The sequence below is a fragment of the Triturus cristatus genome, chromosome 6, assembly GCF_964204655.1.
Source record: "Triturus cristatus chromosome 6, aTriCri1.1, whole genome shotgun sequence".
NCBI classification, from domain to species: Eukaryota; Metazoa; Chordata; class Amphibia; order Caudata; family Salamandridae; genus Triturus; species Triturus cristatus.
In genome coordinates this window covers 1,017,210,927-1,017,235,670 of record NC_140589.1, presented here as the reverse complement: position 1 = coordinate 1,017,235,670, position 24,744 = coordinate 1,017,210,927, and the positions used below count along the sequence as shown (strand labels likewise).

At 41.9% G+C, this 24,744-nt stretch overlaps 1 pseudogene; it reads right to left on the bottom strand.

The window, feature by feature from the left end:
* Positions 1-1,064: 1,064 nt before the first annotated feature.
* On the bottom strand, positions 1,065-1,244 carry LOC146820935 (U2 spliceosomal RNA; annotated as a pseudogene).
* Positions 1,245-24,744: the final 23,500 nt, after the last annotated feature.

Below are 24,744 nucleotides of genomic sequence, written 5' to 3'. Positions count from 1 at the left end.
ACACCCATCATAATGCCAATGACACGCCTCCCTATTGTAGTGTGAGGCAACGCAGCAACTTGCGCTGCGTTGCCTCACTTCATATCTACAAGGCCATGAAAAGCCAAGCAGGGTGGTTTAACGTGGCCTTGTAGCTACAGCTAAGCCCTGTGTGCTGCCGGAACGTCAATAGAAGGGACAAGCACAGGGCTTGTAAATGAGGCCTTGTATGTGCAGCTACGAACACTGGAGCAATTATATGCTATTCAGCTGCGGGGTACCATCACAAAAGTTTGACAATAGTACCTAGTACAAGTCCACATTTGGAAGGCTAGTCATGAGAATAGGGTGAAATTGATAAAGTGAGAACCCTTTGGCCCAAAGCGTTTTGTGCGAATAGTCAGCCCTTGTCAGATTCCAAATCAAGACGTGGGTGACTATGGGTGAGACAATCACATTAGTCCTCACAGGACATCATTACATATTATCAACAGCCCCATACGGAAACTTGCAGCATCTCAGGTCAGGTACACAGGCTTCCGGGTCAATAAATCTACCATATAGGACCAAATCTCATCATTTGATTTTATACTTAAATTGCCCAATTGCTTTGAAATAAAAACACAATCAACCCTTTTGCTAAGAACGTTTTGCTTCATGATAAGCTGGAAAAGCAGCAAGCTTTCTTTAAGTTAAATGTAAAGTCTGCAGGAATTTTGAATCTTCAGATGATCACTGGACAAAAGAGAGTAACCCTGTAACACCTAAGGGGACAGGTTTCTAAAAACTGTATAACAAATATATTCCCTCCGTTTTTAAATATATGAACTATTTTCTTTATTAATATCTCAAAAGATTATTTTTCCTCCTTTATTATTGGAAGCACTGTGTACTGCAAATAACACCAGTCTTGTTATTAGAAAAAAAATTATAACAATATTTATTATGTCAAATAAAGTGCTCATATTTTAAAAACAAGGCATATTCATATTCCTGCTCACACTTGAGTACATTAAAACGCTTTCACACCTGTACCCTGTTTCTTTCGTGTTACAAATTCATTTGTATCTATAACAATCCAAGTTTCCTAATACGCACAATTAAAAATAAATACTATTCCATGTACCCAACCCTCCTGATTTTCACATGTAAATAATCAAAAAAGAAGACTGTCATATATGGTCCCAAGATAGAGGGTGTATATCATAGTAGATTGATAAGAACCGATACTCCACTTGATTTTAGCCAGAAGGCCGACAAGTACACACATTTGACAGGGGAAATAATGAAGAGGGAAAGTTTCATGAAATCAGTGTTCATGATCAAGTATTCATATCTTTAAACAACCTAATAAATTCAAGCATCTCCTCCTCCACTCGACTTGCCCATCTGTGATGGTGGATTTAAAAATCAAAAATTAAAACTTGAGCCAAAGGGTGCAAGTGGCAGTGATATGCTGGCACACTCTTCCATGGCCTGCAGAATGCAGCAAACCACAGAGGGACAGGGCAACAGGGAGCTGCTTTGTACTCCGTGGTCTGCAGCTTTTTTGTTTTTGTTTATGACTTTAATTTTAAATTCCTATTACTTTAAATTTCTCCGCATTGCGCTTACTTCCACATTGTAGTGGGAAGGTAGGGGAGCATACAGTTTTTCAGTTGGACATTGCATGGGTTTAGATGTCATCAATGATGTCATCAGTGATGTCACAGACATGTCATGAGTGATGTAATGTGTGATGTCAAGAGCAGTATATTGGGGGGGCAACTATAACTGCTGAATTGCTCTGGTATGCTAAGCTCTGTGTGTGCATGAGCAAACGTTTAATCTCTTTGCTGCCAACATGTCTGCCGCCAGGGAAAGAGATTAAACCTCAGCTTCCAGTGGATGGGAGCACTTTGAAGGTTCCTGCCCGCTGGAACCAGAGTGTTTGATTTTGCTTAGGGGAGCTGTCAGCCACTGTAGACGTTAATGCATTCTATACTTCCATGACACACTCAGAAGGTGTAGAAGCAGTAGAGTGGTCTTTGACTAATGTTGAACACACCAGAGCCAATAACATATTTTGATTTAACAGCTACAATTTGCACTATTCCACTGTTGTTTCAATTGAAATTATGCTTTTTTCTGTAAAAGAACAGCACGTCAATTGGTTATTCAACAGCATATTCCTACAAATTAATTGCCAAATTTGAAGAAGAGTACATTTTAAATTACACTGGGTATAAAGAAGATTTAATCTTGCTCTTGCGATGTACATTTTCAGAGTTTCAACCCAGACTCCCTCAAAAAAATCTACCTTTTTTGCAATTTACACACAATTTCACAAGTGAATCACTTCTGAGCCACAAAGTTACAAGCACATTGAAACAGAATATGCAAAGGGATTTCAAAGAAGAGGTTACCCTGGTGATATTATTAGAGACACGATTACACTGGTGAACAAGAATGCAGGACAAGAGGGGCTACTGGCTGAGACCACCAATCAACTGAAGTCATGTTTCACAGTTGTTTAAAGGTTTCCAACAAGCAGTACTGCTATTAGAAGGATTATCAACAACAGATGGGAAATATCATAGAGAGTTTCACACAACAATATACGATCTTTGGTTGCATACCAATGATCCAAGAACATCAAAGAGATGGTTATCGAATAACAAACAACCAAGGGGTTGATTTTCAAACAATTTGCGCTGGGTTATCGTCACAAAAGTGACGCTAACCGGCACAAAATGTTTTTGGGGGAATTAACTTCCCATCGCAAAACTTGTTTGCACTGGAAAGTACCCTAAAAGTAGCCCAAAGCACTGCTTTGCGTTCCTTGGCGCCAAGGGTGCGTTATATGGGTGGTACATAGGCGTTCCCAAGCAATCATCCATGCCTTTTGACGCAAAACCTTATCTACAGAGAATTGTAGACAGGGTTTGGTGTTAAAAGTTAATACCATTTAAAGGAGGCTCTAATAGGAGAAATGTTTTTATTTCTCCTTTCTTTTCCGACTTTGCATGCGTGTTGCACTGTGGGAAAAGCTTTTAAACATTTCTATGCATGGTATTTTGTACAGGAAGGGTGCCCTTCTTGTACAAAACCTATGCTAGACTCACGCACACACCGTAGTGCTATGGCGCTCAGGTGTGTGCATGGCGCTCGGCAGCTGGAATCAGCTCTGGCGCTAGAGAGAGGAGAGAAACAAATCTCTGAAGATATGGAGCTCTCCGGCTCCCTCCATGTCACGCAACGCAGAACAGCCTCTTTGGGTGCTGTGCTGCATTGCGTGCATTTTTTGAGACTCTGTCCACCAATATGTTCAAAAGGTTCTTCAGGGACTGGTCCTTGCAACATCTGTGTACAGTACAATTTCAGGGACATTGTTTTTCATCCCCACAAGGGTAACAAGATAAACTAAAGATGTTGAGGGGATTGCAACTCAAAAAATTGAATTTGGCAGCTGAAATGTCTATGGGGCCTTTTGTATGTAAACAAAACAGAGAGAAAACTCAATCTACGCATCATAAAACATAAACTCAACATTCAAAAGAACAATGTAAAATTGATGGTCGTTGTGCACTTGCATGTATTCAAACAAAATGTCACAGAACTTATTTATTTATTTCTGCATTTGTAGAGCGCCTGGTTACACCAACTGGTGTGTCCCCGCGCTATTAAGACATTCTGCACCCTTCAGGAATTAGTGTCTTCCAGTTCAAGTACTACTTCTTATTCTTGTATGTACAGCTACGTTTTTAGTTTGTTTCGGAAAAGTTTCTCCGATGGTTCCCCCTTAAGGGTCAGGGGAAGGGAGTTCCAGCTTTTTGCTGCTAAGTAACTTAGATTTCAAATATTATAAATCATTGACTATGTGCCAAGCATGAACACAAACAAAAAACTTCTGCAAAGAGAAATTTTTAGGATGAAATTGTTGGACTCTTTAATCCAAACGGTCTGTATGGCAGATTGTCATGCTATTTATGAAACGTAGGGAAGTGGCGGCTAGTGACATTTGAAAGTGGTGAGGCGTAAAATTTGTGTCGGAGTGCACTGCGGCGAGCGAGCGTAGTGTGTGAGCCCGAAGAACCTAAGAGGGGTTCGGGGGGTTTCCCCCCGTGAAAACTTTGAAAAAAGAGAGGCCAAATTGTGCATTTTCAAGCAAATTTGAGAAAGCAGGAAGGTTAATAAAGCAATTGTGAAAGTGCAGTTATTACATTAATAAAGAATGTCATATACCAACATAGGTAGCTGCTTATTCAGTATAACCACAGAGCTTCACAACAGACTTCGAGATACAATGCTGCATTGACATAAGTGTGGTTACTATTATTCAGTACGATTAAAAAAATTAGAGGGTTTTTCGATTTTATAATGTGATCAAATAGACCTTCATCGTGCTTCAACCAATACCTGCCTATGCACTTCCTCTTTCTGGAACTGGGCCCAAGGCAATGGTAATAGTAATGCCCAGAAGGTTAATATGCAAAGAACTTGTAGCATGCAGATCACAAACGTGCATATAATGTAGCTAGTTCAACAGGTTACTGTTTTTGTCAGAAAGATGTTTTTGTTACTTGCAGTTTAAAAGTTACAAGGCTAACATAGCAGAGAGGGCAATTATCTGTCATCAAAAAGCTGCCTACAAATTACAAGGCCAAGGCTAAGGTAGATTCGAGCAATATGATGGTGTTCAAGACCAGATTGCAAATGCGATAAAAAGAAAGGTAGTAACACCTTGAGCCCACAACTTTTCCAAGTAGTTTAACAGATAAAACACAAAAGGGACCGAGAATCAAATACCAGAGCAGTCTGCGGAGCATGCAGTGCGACACACGGGTCTGAACTCTAAGTACTGGCTACGCGCACCCCTTGCAGTGCTCCCAAGTGCCCGTAGCCTTGGCACTGATTCTCAGTGTCCTCAGGCCTGGTGCTTGTCCCAGATGCTGTCACTTCTCCCAGGCCCCTCTTCAGATGATTCCGGAACCCTCCACTCCGAGCACATTAAGGCAGCAGCCGCTCAGGAGTGCAGCGCTGGGCTTGGTGGCTGGTTGACGCCTCGAGCTCCTAAGGTGTCTGATATGACAAGGTACAATGAGTGAGGCAACATACCATCAGAAGAAATGCCAACCCGCAGAGGTGCTCGTTTAAAGAAATGGCAGCGCACAATCAGCACGTTTACACAGCTAACAACTTCTGAAAGTGCCCAATTTCCCGGTCCATTAGCCTTGTTGAAAAGTGTAACCAAAAAAGATGCGCACAAACTCAAGGAACAGCTGTTGTTGCATCACCTGTCAGCCACATGCATCAGAACCCATCAGTCACATGAATTCACTTCACTCAGTAATTGTCTAATACAAACAAAACCCACTGTTATAAGGGTCTGTTTAGCTTCATTAATTTCATTTCATGACGCTAGCGTAACAAGAAATACTACTAGCAAAACATATAATATACAGACATTTTCGCGGGTCAAGTGCTTGTAACGAGCAGCAGCAGCGCTAGTTCGGGCCAAGCCATTGTTCTTTTATGCAACTGGGAACCACCCGACGTTCTATGAGCTGAGATAATAGGAGATAAAAGAACAGATGTTCAGTGGAGTGCACAAAGATATTCCATACAAACAGGGACAAAGCACGTCTCAGATGTGCACTAAACAAGGCCAAGTTCTATGCCGGAACTCTATGCATATTCTGCAGGTGATGTTACCCCATTCTGTGCACAATGTCCCCGGCCATTCGGACTAAGATGTTGATAAAAAAACACCCGAAATAAAAGGAGAACGTTTCTACTGCACTACCAGACCACGTGCAGCCCCTGCAGCAATAGCAATGAAGGGAGCAGTGGATTTAAAGCACCAAAGGTGTAGGTGATCCGACGGCCTCAGCCCTCCTCCTCATCCTCAAAGCGCGGCTGAAGCTAAAATCTCCCTGTGTTCCCCACTTCACAGGCTCCTGCTACATCCCCTCTGAAGAGGATGAAATAATCAGCCTTTTCTCAGCACGTGACCCCCGCGCGCCTGGGACAGGGGGGCCCGCACCCACAAACATTTACTGTCTGAAGAGGAGTAAAATCCCGACTTCACAGGGGCGCATCTCCTCGTCCGACGTGAGCCTCGTTCATCCCGAGCCTAATTAATTCTCCCTGTAACCCCCCCGCCCAGCCCCAGCAAATTAGCAGCCAGAATAAACACAGAACTCAGTCTACAAGACTGGAGGGTGCAAAGGATTCCTTACATGGGTTTCACTTTAGGACAAGACTTGGCAAAGCCTGTGAGATCGACATTTAAATGTTTTTATTGCAAGTGCACGACACAAGATAAAAGGAAACAAACAACACTTGGCACTGAAACGTGGCCACCATATGCTTCAATAAATGTTCTAAATTAAAAAAGAAAGTTGACTGCGGGTGGCGTTTTAGAAGTGATGTTGTTTTATATAACGGGCCCAACTTCTCTCCCAACATTTAAGATGACTTGTGGGGTTCCAGAGAGATCCCCGACATTGCCTGCCCTTCGCTCCTCCTTTACATGGATCACCTGAAGGACTTGCTTTGCTCCTCGAGTCGCCTTTAAATCTGCTCTAACATGGACTACAGTCCGGGTTACCTCAAAGTGACCAGTTGCCCAAAGCAGCCTCCAGCTATGAGGAAGTCTCTCAAACGCCTCACACCGACATCAGCCACAAACAAACCCAAGCGCTAGGCCCAGCACACCTCAAATGCACATATCTGGTGCAGTGCTACACTTTATACACTGTGAGGATGTCTCTCAAGCGCCTCACACCGACATCAGCTTCAAACAACCTCAATCGCTAGGCACAGCACACAGTCGCTGCTCGCGGGGGGGGGATGGGGGAGTGTTAAAATAAATTTAAAAAAATAAAATCCTACCCGAGGTCCTTAGCAGGTCCGCGCTGCCTCAGGTCCGTTGGCGCCTACAGCCCCTCTCAGCCAATGGATTGGCCTAGGGCTCGGTTACTGCTCGCCCACTTGCCCTTTAGGAGACCGAGGTTTGAGCCTTTTCTCAACCCTCGCTCTCCTAATGGGCATGCGCCAGCCAGAGCAGACACTAGTTCACATGACTGGGCACGGCGCAAAAATTCGCTCACCTTCCCCACTCATGCGCACTTGTGCTGCTGTCTGTTGCCCCTGGTCCATCTGACAATCATGTCAGTCAACATGACGCCGGACGGCCCACCCCCTTCAGACTATAAAGGGGGTGGGCGGTCCGACGTCATGCTGACTGACATGATTGTCAGTTCTCCCTCGGCGTCTTTGAACTTAAGTAAACTTCAAAGACGCCGAGGGAGCTGCGGGCGGGGGGGCTATGCCCCAACCCCTAATGGACTCACCGCGGCTGATGTAGGGCACTGTGCAGTGCATTGTTTATGAAACGTGGATGTCACATATGAAGATATTGGCTTTTGGCTTGATGAGATTACACTTTGTTGTTTGACTTGCCCACTTTCAGTAGCACGCAGCAGTCATTTCTCTTCGCAACATTGGAACTTGTTTTGGCATTCCTGATTGAAGACTATCACAGATATTGGCCTTCAGTTTCATGGTTCAACTGCATTGGTGAAAGCTTATGACAAGCCTATATTTAGAGATTTATTCTAAGATGGCAGCCTTCTCAGGGCTTGTTTATAACAGGTCATTCATCTAGTCATAGAGACCACACCCAGTCTTTGAGTTCTTATTGTTTAAGGCTCATAATTAGTTGCTCCTTCATAATGGGGATGTATCAATACAGATGTGAACAAAAAGATTACCTATCAATTACGGAGCTCCAGATAACAGTGTTACTGCACTTAAAGATGGAATTTAATACATTAACAGGTATCTGCATGTGATGTATTTAAAATACAAGCATATTTTACAACATCACACACCTGCGCGATGCTTAGATTATGAAACCTGGAAGGACCAGCGCCTTGTACAGGTGCAAGTGTTGGTTCACACCACACGCGTAACTGCATCTCTGCGATCTGGTGCCAGGGAAAGCTTTTTGCTTTACTCAGGTACGAGGGGTAGTCAGAAGAGATTACAAATCTAGACACAGTTACTTTTCAGTAAAGCCCGCGTAGCATCTAGGTTGTTGTGTATAAAGATAAGGATTTTATAAATAATAGTCTTTGAGTTTTATACTTGTTTAGGCACATTCTTAGTCATCTGTTTTATAACTGTGATTTATTTATATAGATGTGATTAGGAACACATGACTAATGCTTGAAAATAATTGATGCCTTGATTTTGATGATTTTCTATACTGAAAGACGTCCGATGCAACAAAGTTGAAGGAAAAGGCTTTTTGTAGCCTGTTGTTTCCCTGTAGCTTTAACAGGAGGTCAGCATTATGTCTTTTGGAATCCACTTCTTTGTCGTGGGTACAAAAGAGAAAGTAGATCCAATATTCTCAGTTCTTCTTTTGTCTCAGACAGCAGGTTCAGTTCTTTTCTGATCTTCCGCAGGTTTATGCAGTGTTCTCAAATGGGTGCTTAGGGATGTCACATTTGCCTGGCACAAATTTGTGGTTTGGAATGGCCCCTGGGGACACCCTTACCAATGGAGTAAGGTTGCAGGGTCAAACCTCTTCCTACTTTGGGCATTTTCAAACTACCAAAGTCTTCAGCCACAATGAATATTGGCTCTCAATGCTGGGGGTATATGTGTGGACTGTACTATTGTATCCTAGTGTGCTCCCTCATCTTTTTTTGTTCATATTTCTTTACAAATGTTGTGTGTCAACAAACTAACAAAAACCAAGACAGTGACATATGTTTCACTCCAAGACAGGGATATTCAATAGAGTAAGCATGGTTTTCACATTGAATAGATACACTATATGCACGATACGTTTTAGGCAGTCCCTGTACCTCCAACAAACTCAGAGAGAGCACTCTGGTAAGACACAGCTGAGCTTTCCACAACCGGTGGACACACACACAAACTGTTTTGCCTACTGTGAAACAGTTTTGAGATGCTTGTCACTGACAGGACATGTTTAACATTAACATTTACATGTCCTACTTTTAAATACCATGCACCCTGCTTTAATAGACCGTAAGACATACTAAGGGGTGACTTCAGAATATTTTAAAGGAGGCATTTAGGCCTTTCAAAAGGGGTTATTTTGACAGGTTGAATTGGCAGCATAAACCTGCACAGCAAAGCTACTGGTGACAGGCCTGTAGTCATGTTTGCCCTGTCACTGCAGTGGGTGGCACAACTAATTATGTAGCTCACTGGCAACATTTAATTTACAGGCCTGGGGTACACATTGTGCACCATATAGTAGGAATTTAGAGATACGTTAATATATCAGTTAGTGGTATGGCAATCTCATCATGTTGAAAGGAGGAGCATGCACACTTTACCACTCTGCAAAAAAGGCAAACAAATCTGGGGTGTACCTCTCAGAAAGACACATTTCCAACACACTGTGACAAGAGCATAGGGCTCAGTATCTCATTGCAGATCTTCTGCTGTAATGAGATAAATATGGCTTGCTAACAATGAGCCCTTTTTTTAAATAGTTCAAAGGGGTTAAAAACATGCATTTTTGTTAACAAGGAATTGATTAGATATTTTTGGTAAGAAGTGTTTGCTTGTTACACAAAATATTTTGTTGATTATTAGGAGTGGTCATTAATTTTTTTTAAGTTTTAAAGAAAAGTTTATTGAAATTTAATTACAACAAAATAACAATAGAACATAATATCTAAACACGTCTAAAGTGCAAAAAGAAATGGCATAAATAAGAGGGAGAAGTAAAGAGATAAGGGAAAGAGATAGAAGAGAAAAGAAAAGAAAATATCATTTAATAAAGCAAAACATATGCATTAAGAAAGTAATCATTGGTATACAAAATTATACAAAAAGTATAAATAGATATACAAACTGTTCAGAAACTCCTCTAGTAATGATGCATAAAGATAACCATAAGACAATCCATAAAAGTATCTACATGAAACCATCAGGAATATTTTCATGGAGGTTTGGAAACTTCTTCCGTACGAGGATTATGTAAAGGTAGGGATCGAGCAGATATATTTAAGAAATTCGTAATGGGTAGCCATAATAAGTCGCGCTTAATAGCAAGTGTAATAGGATAAACATAGTCTCTATCTAATCTATGATGATAACAAACTCCATACCACCAAGCTTGAAAAGAAACATTTGAGGTATCTTTCCAAGATTTAGTGATTTGTTGAAACACTACGGCTATAAGTAAATCAATAATGGATGTGTTAGTAGTGGAAGAGGACCATATGTCTGAGAGGCTGCCTAAGAAAATATGTGAAAAAGTAAGAGGGAAATGGGTGGAAAAAATCTTATTAATCTGATTCCACACATCAGTCCAAAATTTATAAATCACCGGGTATGTAAATAACATATGTTTAAGGTCCGCCAGTGAAGCTGAGCAAGACCAGCAAGAGGAGGGAATGGATGGGTCAATTATATGCAGTTTGGCAGGAGTGATCAAAAGTCTATTATATATAAAAAATAACGTTTGAGTTGTATTTGCTGCTCTAGAGGATTTCCTTATCTTGGTCCAGACTTTATGCCACATTGAGACAGAAAATGCTTCCTCTAAATCTGACTCCCAATCTTTTTCTATTTTAGATTTATCTCGACTACTAGAAGTATCCCTTAATTTTTTATAGATTTGGGAAGCGGAGGAAGAAGCAAGTAAATAAGGGAGAGAAAGAGGAGAAGAGTTGGTGTGAATGATGGAATCAGAAAGGGCATCATAACTGTTTTGCACAACCGTGCGCAATAGATTATATTTGGATTCAAATGATATTGGCAAAGAAAAGTGGGATTGAAGAATAGAAAAGGGAATACAAGTACCTTCATCAAACAGTTGGTGAGTCCAATTAATACTGAGATTTTTCCAGTCCTTCCAAAAAAGCGTCTTGTTTCTGATTTTAATAAGAGGGTTATACCACAAAGGGGATTGCAAAAAACGTGAGCGGTCATCTAAACCCTCCAGAAAAAGAGGGGAAAATAAGAGAGTTTTTAAGAATAGGGAGAGAGAATTTCTTGGGAATATGGGACAGTGACACAAATTCTTCAAAAGTGAAAGAGTGAAAGAAGGAAGATTCAATGTCTACCCACAAAGGCTGTGAAGGGACATCAGACACTTGTTCAGATAGTAAGGAAACCGAATGCTTAAGGAAAAATGAAGTATGGTAAGAGGCAAAATCTGGAAAATTAACTCCACCCAACTGTTTAGGACATTTGAGTTTTGCAAAAGACATCCTAGCTTTCTTATGTTGCCATAGGAATTTCGATAGAGTAGAATATATATGTTTATAACAAGACTTAGGGACATTAACTGGAAGGTTAGAAAGATAAAACAAAATGAATGGAACTCACATCATTTTAATAGAATCCAGTCTACCACACCATGATAAAAACAAGGGATGCCAACGAGTTGTAGAATCCTTTAGCGTTGTTTGTAGATTTTTAATATTTAATGTTACAGTGTCCTTAATAGAGGACTTAAACCACAAGCCTAAATATTTAATCTTAATCGGACTCCAATGAAAAGAAGAGGCCAAAAAGTCTGCATGAAAACAAAATTTATTCAAAGGGAGAATTTCACATTTATCAACGTTAAGTTTATAACCTTTATAACTTTCTCAAAATCAGAGACTTCCGATAAAAAGGATGGAATAGAGGATTGTGGGTTAGAAATAAATAAAAGAATATCGTCCGCATATGCAGAAAATTTCAAATACTTATCCCCATAAGGGAAACCGGTAATATCCTTATTGAGTCGAATTTTTGTCAAGAAAGGTTCTAATGCCAAAATAAAAAGAAGAGGAGAAAGAGGACATCCTTGTCGGACACCTCTGAAGAGAGGAAACGAGGAAGAAACAAGGCCATTAGCTAAAATAAAAGATCTAGGAAAAGAATACAGTAAAGAAATATAAGCAAGAAATTTCTGGCCAAAACCAAACCAAACAAGAACTGCGAACATAAATTGCCAATTAACCCTATCAAATGCCTTTTCGGCATCTAACGCAACAGCAGCTAAAGAATGCTGGTAGGATTGGGACTTCCTATGTACATTGAAAAAGAGACGAGTGTTATCAGAAAGGTGACGACCCTTAATGAAACCGCATTGTTCTTTACCAATTATTTTAGGTAAAATTTTGTCGAGACGAAGCGCAAGAATTTTTGCAAATATCTTATAATCTAGGTTGATTAAAGAAATAGGTCTATAATTTTTACATAAAGTATGGTCTTTATTCTCTTTAGGGAGGAGGCAGATTAAGGCTTCTTGAAAAGAACCTTCAGATTTTTTGGACGATATAAAAAATTAGAATAGCTGGTGAAGTTTGGGAACAAGCAACTTAGAAAAATGTAAATAGAATTCTATCGTGAAGCCATCTGGTCCAGGGGCCTTGCCTTTTTTAAGCACCTGAATGGAGTCCAAGATATCTTTAGGGCCTATATCTGCTTCTAATGGTGCAAAATCAATTTCTGGAAAAGAAGGAGAGGGGATAGAGGATAAATAATGATCAATATCCGTTAACAGAGGAGGAGACTCCGGAGTATAAAGATTTTGATAAAAATTTGTGAATTCCGTCAGAATATCTTCATCCTTATAAAGAATGATATTAGATGAGGAGACAATAGACTCGATTTTTGTGCGTTCTCTCTTAACTTTAAGATACTTGGCAAGAAGGTTACCTGCCTTATTTTGCGCGCTATAATATTTGGCACTGGATTTTAGTAAGATTAAATTTGCAGACTCCGTGGAGAGTTTATTAAAAGAGAGTTTGGCCTTAAGAAGTTTCTCTAAGTCAGATTGAGATTTAGTTAAATAATAAGAGTGTTCCAATTGTTTGATTTGTGTGTTGATTGACTGTAAGGAATGGGATGCAACACGCCTTTTATGAGAAACAAACGAAATAATGAAATCTCTAGAAGCAGCCTTAAAAGTGTACCATAACACCTGAGGAGATATCAGAGGAGACTCATTTTCTTTAAAAAATAGGGATGAAAACTCAAGGAAGGCTGGGGTAAATTTGGGATCCAATAGGAGAGAATTATTAAACCTCCATCTTCTAGTACCTTTTATGGGGGGAGTAAATCTAGGCGCAAGGAGACTGGAGCATGGTCAGAAATTAAAATAGAGCCTATTTCAGAATGGGTAATGTGTTGGGTCAGAGCTTTAGAAATAAAAATATAGTCAATCCGGGACTGGGAAGAATGAGCCGGTGAGTAATATGTGTATTCCCGAAGTGTGGGATGGCAGAGTCTCCAGGAATCAACAAGAGAACGTTGGGATATAGTGGATGTGAATTGAGTGTGCATGTGAGAGGGCGAGAAACGGGAATGGGACCTTCGATCTAAAATAGGGTCCATAACCGTAGTGCAATCACCCCCTAGAATGAGATATTCATCAGAGGAGTGCATCAACGAAACTAGAATCTGGGGCCAAAATCATTTATCTTGTATAGAGGGGGCATACAGATTAAAATAGTTAAAGGGATTTTATCAATCAATAAAGGTACAGTAACCCACCTACCATCAGAGTCATTGGCTTGATTTATAACTTTGATATTTAACCGCTTATGACAAAGAATAGCAACACCATTACGTTTCCCTGAACCAGGAGACGCAAAAACATGACCTACCCAATTACGATGTAATTTGGTAACTTCAACCTCTTTTATATGAATTTCTTGTAATAACACAATATCCCCTTTTATGTTTGCTAAGTGAGATAAAACTCGTTGCCGCTTAATGGGAGAACCCAAACCTTTAACATTCCAGGTAAATATATTCAACAACATCTAAATATATAACTCATATCAAAAACATTGTGTGAGAGACAATTAAATACATGGATAATCAAAAAATAAAAACATCATATAAAAGTTTGAAAAAATGACAATGTCATGAGAGCAGTAGTGATAGGGTACAGTAAGGGAGTATGAAATAAGAAAGATTCTTGAAAAAGAGAGATTGTAAGCATAAAGATATGAAGTAAAAAAAAATGAGAATTGGAAATAAGTAAGAAAAGAAACACCAAAGACAAAGCAGAAATTGGGAAATGAAGAAAATTAGCAAAACAGGAGGAGAAAAGAAAGCGAGAGAAAGGACGAGTACAAAAAACAAGACAACAACAACATCAATACGTATAGTATGACTGTGATAAAAGATGAAAAAATAGGGGGACATAGAAAAAAATGAAAAAGAGCCAATAATGGAATAAAAAATACAAAGTGTCGCAAATACTTGAGAAGAAAAACAAAGAACAAAGTGACAAGGTAGAAATACCCAATAAAATATATCATAAAGACATACCACAGATAAACATAGAGGATGGCGGGGGGTGAAGCCACATAGGAAAAGGCAGCATACCAAGACGGACAACTCCAGAACTGACGAGGGCACGAGGAACAACGACCTCCAGGGATAACGAAGGAATAAGAATGAAGGGATTACATAATGCGTCTAAAAAAGAAACAGAAAAGAAAACATGTTAACCAACAAGTCATATACTGAACAAGAGAAAAATTGCAAAAATTGAACCTGAAACAGCGAATCACAACAAATGCCAACACAAGTAAAGAAATTACGATCGAGACATGTCCATGGATTCATCCCTACAAGTGTTCAAAAAATGCTGGAGAAGTGCAGGATCTTCATAGTTAGTTGTTTTGTTTTGATATGTCACTTTGAACAAACACGGATGAAATAAACCATAGCGAGCATTCAAATTACGGAGTGCAGGCCTCATATCCAAGAATTTCTTCCGGCGATCCGCCGTGGCTTTAAAATAGTCTTGGGCAAAGAACAGATTAGAGCCATTCCAGAGAATCTTTCCTTTTTGTTTGGCAGCCTGAAGGACTTTGAGCAAATCGGTGTACTCCAAGAAATATAGAATAACACCTCTAGGCTTCACAGGAGAGGATGCAGCAGAAGAACCCGGGCCATGACCTAAGCGGTGAGCTCGCTGGATGTTGAGAGGAGGTGATTCAGGAAAACCGAGAAGTTTTGGTAGGAAGGAGCGAAAAAACGACAAGGGGTCAGGACCTTCAAGGCCTTCCAAAAGGCCATAAATGCGTAGGTTATTACGCCTATTTCGGTTTTCCAAATTCTCCACCTGCTGCGTCAGATGCAAGATCTCCCTTCGCATATCAGGAACGTGATCTGTGATAGCTTGAATAGATTCGACATGAGTCTCAAGAGCATCCACCCTCTTCTCCGTGTTTGACCAGTTATCTTCAAGTTGCTGGAGGTGAAAATTAGTCTCTGTCATATATGGCTTGAGAGAGCGTATTTCTTCCAACAAAAGCTCCATTGAAATTGTAGGTGAAGTAGTTGGAGGAGAAGGAGGGTTAACCTTTGTTCTCTTACCAGAAGATGAAGGAGAGGCAGAGGGAATTTTAGAGACTGACTTAGCGCTGGAGCATGAAGTAACAGAAGACAAAAGTTTAGAGCTGACAGAGTCAGAGCTGGGTTCCTCCATAGAATTCTGTAGCACACTGAAAGGGTTAGAATCCTCCATTGATGTATTTTTGGCCTGCTGGGCGTTACCACGGCTAGTGCGAGGCATTGCCATTCAACCCAAGAAATGCAGAAAAGCCACAAAGAAAATGAGATTAAAATGAACTAAGAATAAAAAGTAATCCGATGGGGCTGAAGCGTTGAACCATGGGTGAAACTATCTCAAAACAAATTTTTTTTGACTGAAATGCCACACAATGGCGTCAGGAGGAAATAAAAGTCAAGACCCTGTGATTACTGAGGCCATAAATGCTCACCGTTGGTCACATAAGTATCAGGTTGTGAGGAGAAGCTTCATCGACGAGACGCGGGAAGTCGGAGCATTCAAAATGCGGCCGCGGCTTTCATGTAGCCGCGAGAGGAAACAGGACGCAAAAACCAGCCAACTCCGACATCACCAGACGCCGTCGATATCCCAGGCGATGCAGGCGAGTGTCCTGAACATGATCCCACCGCCGAGAGACCCCAAGGTGAGGGAGGGATGCCCTGGGGGAAGCCCAACGCGCTACTCCGTCACGGAGCTCCGACGAGCAGCGGCCATTTTCCTCGGCGTTCAAGCCACGCCCGAGGAGTGGTCATTAATAAAGGCACATATTTCTTGTTTTTCTCACAGCACATTTTCATGTATTGATGTCAATATAATACAAAGTATACCTCCTGTTGAAGGGGTTAGGTCCGAAATGCATTAAGGATAGTGTGAAATATGAAGACTCAATCAAAACAGCATCAGTGATATTAGGTGATTTTAAACAATATGGACAACTCAACATGTGTCTATATTTTCAATAAAGAACATTTTGTAACAAAAAAACTTTAAGTGCAGTTAACGTGACTCAGTGGGCTGTCTGTATCAAAGCTGTGCATCTGTGGGATTGACTTTTTGATGCTAGGGCGGTAAACCTCAAATCTAGGGACCCGGGTTTGAGTCTCGGCAACGACGTTCAACATCCTGTGATTCTGGGCAAATCACTTTACCTACCTGCTACTGCGTAACAAAAATGTCCTTGTGTAACGCAACTGGTGCTCATGTAAAGCGCTTTGATACCTGATACCTTTGGGTCAAGTTCGCGCTATAGAAAACTCCAGAAAAAAAAACAATGGATCTCCAATAGTATAACACAAAATTATGGCGCCCATCGAGTAGTGTGGCTCCTGAGAGTTCCTTATGTCACAGAATTTGATAGTCCTGAGGCTGAATGGATTCCCTGAAGGGTCAGGCACCCTGCACCATATTGGGTTCAGGAGCGATGTTATGCCTGTGGTTCTCCATCTCTCGGTAGCATCTTTCTGATGCTTTGAGAAGATCAGACTGAAGAAGGATTGCCCTCACTTCATAATGCTGGCAGTGCCGCCTTTGACACAGCATGGGGTAGCCGTCTGGCATGAGCTCCCTAAAAAAGGGCTGGGTAAGTGACATCGAGAGCAGTGTGAAGCACCCTGCAGCGACGGCTCCTCCGTTATAGCGGAGGAACGCCATCCCCCAAATACAGCAGGAAAGGAGAAAAAAACGACACTCGTTTTATTTCTCCTTCCCTGCTGAGACTTGGGGACAGGACCTGGGGGGGTGACGGCACTGAGGGGAGTGGTAGTGCACGCCCTTCATGGTGCATGATGGCTCGGTTGGCCGTCAGGCCGTCCAAACCATCAAGCGAAGTGAACCTCTCTCCAACCCCAGCTGCATTGCTGGGGTTGGAGAGAGCAGGCACAGACTCTCAGTCTGTCCTGGAGCGCCAATCGAGGGCACTCAGGCCAATCCTGAAGCTGCTCTAATTGGTACTAGCGTGGATTTGTATGGGAAAGTAATGCAAAGCAGTGTGAAATGCTGCTTTGCATTCATTTGCTTCAAGGGGACTTTACATGGGTGGTACGAGGGTGTTTCCATGCAACCAGCCATGCTTTTAGACGCTAAACACTATCTACTAACAAGAGTAGACAGGGTTTACCACCAAAAACTAACACTGCTGGAAAGCAGGCATTAAAAGGAGAAATGTTTTAATTTCTCTTTTTTTATCTGACTTTGCATGCATGATGCAGACTTACCAATTAGGAAAGGCTTTAAGGTGTGTCTAGCCATAGTATTTTGTACAGGAACGGTAGCCTTCCTGCACAAAACCTATGGTAGACTCAGGCACGCAACCTAGCACTATGGTGCTAAGGTGTGTGCCTGACACACAGCAGCTGAAATCTGCACCAGCGCAAGGAGAGGGGAGAAGAGAACCACATCTCTGTGAATATGTGTGCTCTCCTGCTCTCTCCCTGTCACGCAATTCAGCACTAGTGGTGGCCGCCACAATAAAGAGGTGGTGGGCGGGTAAATTTGGTGCTGGGGAGCACAAGAGAGGGAGTGCGCAGGGGTTTATAATAAAATATAATGTAAAATATAAACGTATCCGGAGCTGCCGCCTGCCTCCCGCATCGTGCTCACCCTCCTTTTTCCTGGTCCCAGTAAGCACTGGGGCCACGTCACAGACTTCCTGCAATCCCCACGCTGCTCTCATGTAAGAGCAGTGCGGGGATAGGTCTGAGTGGGTTGGAAAGACTCTCCGCTCAGGCCAGGGCGTCTGTGGGGGTTTCTCCACCTCCGGCTGCTTGATGCAGCCGGGCTGGAGAAACCTAAGTGCGCATGTGTGTTTGGTCAGCCTCAGACGGCGAGCCAAACACATATGCACACTTAAGAAGTGCACAAAGCACTCCTCGTCCCCATGCCCTGCCCCTCCCTGTGCAAGCTGGCTTAGAGCCGGAAAATGACAAATAAAAAGATAGCATTGTTTTATTTTTCATTTACTGGTCCTGAGCCAGGCAGTGGGGCAACGCTCCTCCACCATTGCGGAGGTGCCACCTCTGTGCAGCAAAGCATTTTTGGCTGCTGCACTGTGTTCTGTGACACCTTCCAGAATCTGGGCCTAAGTATCAGTATTGACATCTGATCATAGCCACAGGCCATTAAGTGAGTTTGCATTCTAAGATATCTTGTCATGGGGACTCCTATAGACCTCGGTTTGATCCGTTCCTGTTGCAGATATTAGGCCCAACCACACAAGTGGTGCAGCGTTTTTATCAGCAGCAGTGGGGAAATGCTGCGTGCTAGGAATTTTGTGGATTCCTGCAGGAATTTGTAAATTCTTATCACTGAAATGTAGGGAAATGCATGATTTCAGGCAAAGTTTGAGGTTTGCTGGGCATTGTGGGTAAGAAACCCTCATGGAATTCACATAAGGCACACCACCGTGGAATCCCCTGGTTGTCTACTTTTCAAAAATGTCTGTGGCTAGTAGGTTTCCATGGGTGGCGGCCGAGCAAGGCCCCAAATCATGCAGCTACCCCTCTTGCTGATCTCTCCAAGTAGCACTTTAGGTTTTTTTTGTGTCAAGGTGCTCCAGCCTGCCCACACAAGTGAGGTACCATTTGTATTGGGAGACTACGGGGAATGCTGTGTGTTAAAAAATTTGTGGCTTCCGAAAGGTTTCAAAAGTTTTTCTCAGAGAAATTTTATAAAAATGTGTGTTTTTAGTCAATGATTGAGGTTTGGAGGACATTGTGGGTAAGAAAATGGTGTGGGATATTTGCAAAGCACACCACCCTAGACTCCAAAAGATTTCTAGTTATCAGAACTGTCTGGTTCTGGTAGGTTTTTCGAGGTGGCAGCCTACCCAAGTCCAAAACATGCATCCGTTCACCACTGCAAGTGGGATAATACTGGGAGTTAGCCAAACTCTCCTGGCCCATTTGTAAAAACAACCCCCAAAAGAATCAAATGTCTGCTTGCTTGCTATTGGGATGGGATGATTTAGTCTACAGGGGAGCAGAAAGACTTTTGAGATTTTAGGGGTGAGGATGGGGCATGATGTTAGGCTTGGAAAGACACAGCCCATTATTTTTTTTAAAATATATATTGCTGTCATACAGTGGGCTTTCTGCCACCTAGGGGCAGATTGGTGGCAATTATCCCATCTACCCCCAAGGGGGGAAGAAAGACTGTTGCCCCATTTACTTAGGAGGGCCTGTCCATGGCCATATATATATATTTTAATCCCTGGTGTCTAGTGGGCATTTTGAACCCCAGGGGCAGATGGGGGGGCAGAAAGTATGTTGCCCCATTTAGTTGTAGTGGGGGCATAGCCACGACTATATTAAAAAAAACTTTCCCTGGCTCCTACGGACTTTCTGCCCCATCCCTGGGGTAGGGGTACAGATCTGGGGTAATTACCTCAATCTGCCCCCCCCCACAGGGGCAAGAACGACTGTTGCCCCATTTAGTTGGAGTGCGGGCACTGTCATGCCCATGGTGGGCAGCCCCTTCCCTTATATTTAAAAAAAAAAACTCCCTGGAATCTAGTGGGCTTTCTGCCCCCAGAGGGTAGATTGGGGGTAATAAATGGGTGCCCATTTTTGGGGGGAGGGGCATTACCATGCCCATGCCGGGCAGCCCCCACCCCAATAATCCGAAAAAAATAAATAATCCCTGGTGTATAGTGGGATTTAGTGTGATTTTTTCCCCCCACCCTGGGGGGGGGGGCAGATTGGGGGTAATTGTACCCATATGCCATCCAGGGGGTGGGGGGCAGAAGTACTTAATATATAAAAAATAAGCAAGGGGGAACACAGCCCTTACCCAAGGGGTCGCTCCCCATCACTGGTGCCTAGTGGGTTGATCCCTGCTTGGGAATCGATCTCTTGTGGCGTAAACCAAGCAGGGATCCACTGGGCAGAGGTACCTTTGGAAAGGGAATATTCTCATCTTTCCAATGATACCTCTCCCGTTAGAATTAGTGCTTGGGGGGTCTGATATAGCCCCAGAGCACTGACTGAAGGAAAGTAAAATTAGTCCATTGGCTCGATCTACTTTCACTTTTACTATAATGACCTTCGCGCCCAGCTCGCCAATCGTCATTACAGCAACAAAAAAAATGAAGTCAGACTGCTCTGGAAGCACTTTCAGAGCAAGCTGATGTTGAAAAAAATTAAGGACCAGAGGGGCCTTTATTTACCTCCCCAGTGTTGGCCAGTGGCCAACACGCACTGGGGAGCAAGTGCGGGTGTCGGCCGTACTTAACAGCTTCACCTATTTTTTTTACACCAACAAATAACTTCATCTGCGATATCAACATAATAAATGATCATTATTAGTATAATTATATAATTGTACATTTAACCAAAACCCATGCATTATACCTCTTACCCTATGCTATTGGCTGTTTGATGTATCAGTTTGCCTTCAATGGAGGGACTATTTTCCACCAAAAAAGTACACTAAATTATCTATCACATATTACATTCTAATTACATTCTATACCCCATACATGCATCATGTACAGAAATCAATCCTTTTTTAGATTTGGCCTAGAGATAGCTTCAGCTGGCCCAGAAGCTCTTACCAGCCTTGTGTTTAAAAAATAAAACATAATGAAGGCTAACATGCATAAAGGCGCTTTTGATCCGTTTTCTTCATCCTTTAGTCTGCTAAACTCCACTCACTTTTTGCTTCCACCCATAGCCGCATACAACATGGGGCAATAGGCTAGTCCCCTTCATCTGTGGTCTTCTTGCAGCGTGTGTGAGACAGCATTTTGCCTGATCACATCCACCTGAAAAGGAGTGTAGTTCAGTGTCCAGCCTTTATTTTGATATGTTTTGTATGTTTAGCAAATTTGTTGGAATATTTCATGTGTTTTCAAAATATAAATAAATAAAAACATTGTGCATTTGGCAAGGCCAGACATATTGACTTTGCCATTGGTTGTTTGTTTAATTTTTTTCACTTCGGGCATACGCTTAATTGGATTTTTACAAACAACTCGTGTATTGGCAGCCCCCATACTCTTCCACTGACTTGATCTGATTACCCTGTGATGCTTTGGGAGATGAGGCTTCAGAAAAAATCTCCTTCTTTACGGTTTCATAAGAAGCCTTTAGGTCGGGCATGGCATAAGGTACAAGCCCTCGAATTAAACTCTTTATTAACTACTTCCCTACTGGAAACTTCACATAATATTGACCAGATGGCGAAGGAATTTTCAAATTGGTTAGATTCTGCACTTAATGTTATTGCTCCTGCCAAAGGTAGATTTAATACCATCAAAAAGTCTTGTCAACAGTGGTTTGATGAGTCACTTAACATATCCAAACAAAGGTGTCGGAGGCAGGAACGTAAATGGCGCAGGACCTATGAGTTGAAAGAAAGAGAAAAATACAAACTATGCATTGCATAATACAACAAGCTTTCCTTGATTGCCATATCAAATTGCTAATCGGAGAAAAAAAATCAACTATTGAATCAAATAAAACACTCTTTTAGACAGTAAAAAAATTGACCTTGCCGTTACTAAGTAATTCAGCAGTGAGTAGTCAGGATTTCCTTGATTCACTGGTGAGTTTTTTTCAGGAGAAGGTGGTGACCATCTTTAACAAATTTGCTGCCAGTGGCTCTAATTGCCATACCAATAATCAGTCAACTGAGCTGATTTCTGCAAATATGGGCCTATGGAAATTTGAGGCTCCCACAGTAGATTATCTTAAAACTTTCATCATTAACACTAAATCTGGATCACCCCAGGACCTGTGTCTGCCTAAAGTAGTTCATTTGAATCTTGGGCAGTAGCTTCATATCTGTCCAAGATCTTTAATGTCATGTTTGTGACAGGATTTTTTCCCTTTTTTTCCTACTCATTATATGTTTTTCCTTTGCTAAAAAAAAGCCAAATTAAATGTGCTAGACTTGAATATTTACCGACCAATCTCCTGGCTTCCGTTTGCGACCAACATGGTGAAGAAAGTGATGAATGAGCAACTTACTCATCTTACTGATGTTAATCAGCTCCTCGATGATATCCAGTTTGGCTTTAGGCAAAGCCACAGCACAGAATCTGCGCTAATAGTGGCCACTGAGGAAATCAGATCGGCATTAGATGAGGGTGAAAATACTGCCCTCATCTTGCTAGATCTGTCTGCAGCTTTTGATACGGTCAACCATGTTCTTCTAGTTTCAGTGGTGGCCGGCACAGGTAAGAGCGGTGGGCGATGAGGCGAAGGCGGGTGTGGTACTGGTCGTAGTCTACAATGGGATAGGTAAAATAAAATAAATAAGTAAAACCACGTATCTTGCGCTCACCGGCTCGTAGATGCAGCGAGCACAAGGTAAGTGGTTTTATTTATTTATTTTATTTTACCTATCCCATCATCTGTCAACTTCCCCCCACTCCACCCCCGCCCCACCCCCGCTCAACCACCTTCCGCTCTCATCTGTGCCAGCTGCCACTGTCTAGTTGACTGTATTCATAGCCTTGGAATAGAAGGCCGGGCGTTGCTGTAGTCATTTCTGTCCGGATAGGTTCAATCAGTGTCTTTCAATGGGTTCACCTCTGCGCCCTACTTTGTGGCTTGTAGGGTCCAGCAGGGTTCGCCGTTGAGCCCAATGCTGGTCTTTATGTAACACCTATAGCTGTTCGGATAAAATCTTTTGGTTCTTCATTAGTGTCTTATGCGGATGATACACAAATAGTAGTTTCAATTTTAAAAAACAATGTCCACTCAAATGATCTATTTAGGAACCGTATGAGCGCAGTCAGCAAATGGATGGACAGCAATTGCCAAAAGATAAATTTATCCAAAGCAGAGGTCATTCTTTTTGTGAGTAACACTTCTTTTTGGTCCCATGCATGGTAGCCTGATCATCTGAGTTCGCTTCCAGCACCCATTACGAAGGTAAAAAATCTTGGGTTGTTGATAGATAACTAACAAAAATATAAGACTAAAGTCAGTAAGGTTACTTCAACCTCATTTCACGCACTTACAGTGATCAAGAAAATTGAAAATGTATACCTTTCAATCTTCTAAAAACTGTGGTCACTGCGCTGGTCTTGGCCAGATTGGATTACTGCAATAGTCTTGATTTAAATCTGCCTATGGATTCTTAAAATAAATTACAAACCCTTCAAAACGAGGCTGCACGTTTTCTTTTGAAAATTCTTAAATTCCATTCCGCAACAGAGGCCATCAGCAAGCTACACAGGTTGCCAGTGAAAAAAAACAAATAATTTCCAAAGGCTTATGTATGGCTTATAAGAATCTTCATGGGCAGGGTCCCATCTACTCTAGAAAGAACTTGAGATTGTATGTGCCTGGCAGGGCCTTTCCTTCTAGTTCTTCCATGCTCTTAAGAGTGCCATCTTTCGAACGGTCTTCCTGGAGTGGCAGGAGTTTCTTTAGATGCACAGCCTTGCATTGGAATTGCCTCCCTTACAGTCTAAAGGCTGCCACCTTAATTTCAGAATTCAGGAAGTCACTAAAAAGCTGGCTTTTTAAACCGTAGATGTTAGTTGAGGCTTCACTGTTTTCCTTGCTTCGCACAGCACCAAGACGCCTCTGGGCAATCGTTGCGCTTTATAAATTATTCCATTCATTCATTCACTGCAGCTGACTGTGCAAGTCTAACACATGCACAGATATATGTTTACACACAAGCACAGATATATGTTTACACACACACATCCACACACTCACACACCCACGCACGCATGTATGGGCACAGCATCCAGCTGCTTAGAACAAAATACGAACTGACAAAGCCAATAGGGCTGACTTTAATGTAGGGATGCATGCAATGGCAGGCATGCAAAAATTTTGTTGGAATACATTAGCACAGAAAAAACAGAACTATTGACTTTGCCAATGCTGATTTTAGCGGCGAACGATCTTTACAACGCGGTCGTTACACCGCGGTACGTTTACATCGCTGTCATTACAACACAAGTTGTTACAACGACTTGCGCTGGATGGCGCTATACACAAAGGAATAGTATGATTTACTATTCCAACACCTTCCCCGCTGTTACGTAGGCTGGAGTTGGAATAGTAAATCATATTATTCCTAAGTCCAGCACCCTCCAGTGCAAGTAGTTGTAAAGACTTGTGTTGTAATAACTGCGATGTAATGTACCGCGGTATAACAACCGCGTTGTAACGTCACATATTCGATTTTAGCATTTTTTGCATATTTTCCTACACTTTGCTCGATTTTATGAACTCACTACAAACCTTGAAACAGGAAGTATCACCAAAGGAGGACTAGAACCATGACTGCAGCAAATGTGAAAGTAAAAAGCTGGTTTTATTTTTGTTTGATAGTAAAAGTAATGTTATCCTTTTAAGTTACATCATCACTGCAGAAATAAATCTGAACACTGCACTTCCTGTTCTCCGATGTCTTTTTCCTCTTTCAAAGGGTAGAGTCAGCTCACAAAAAAGACA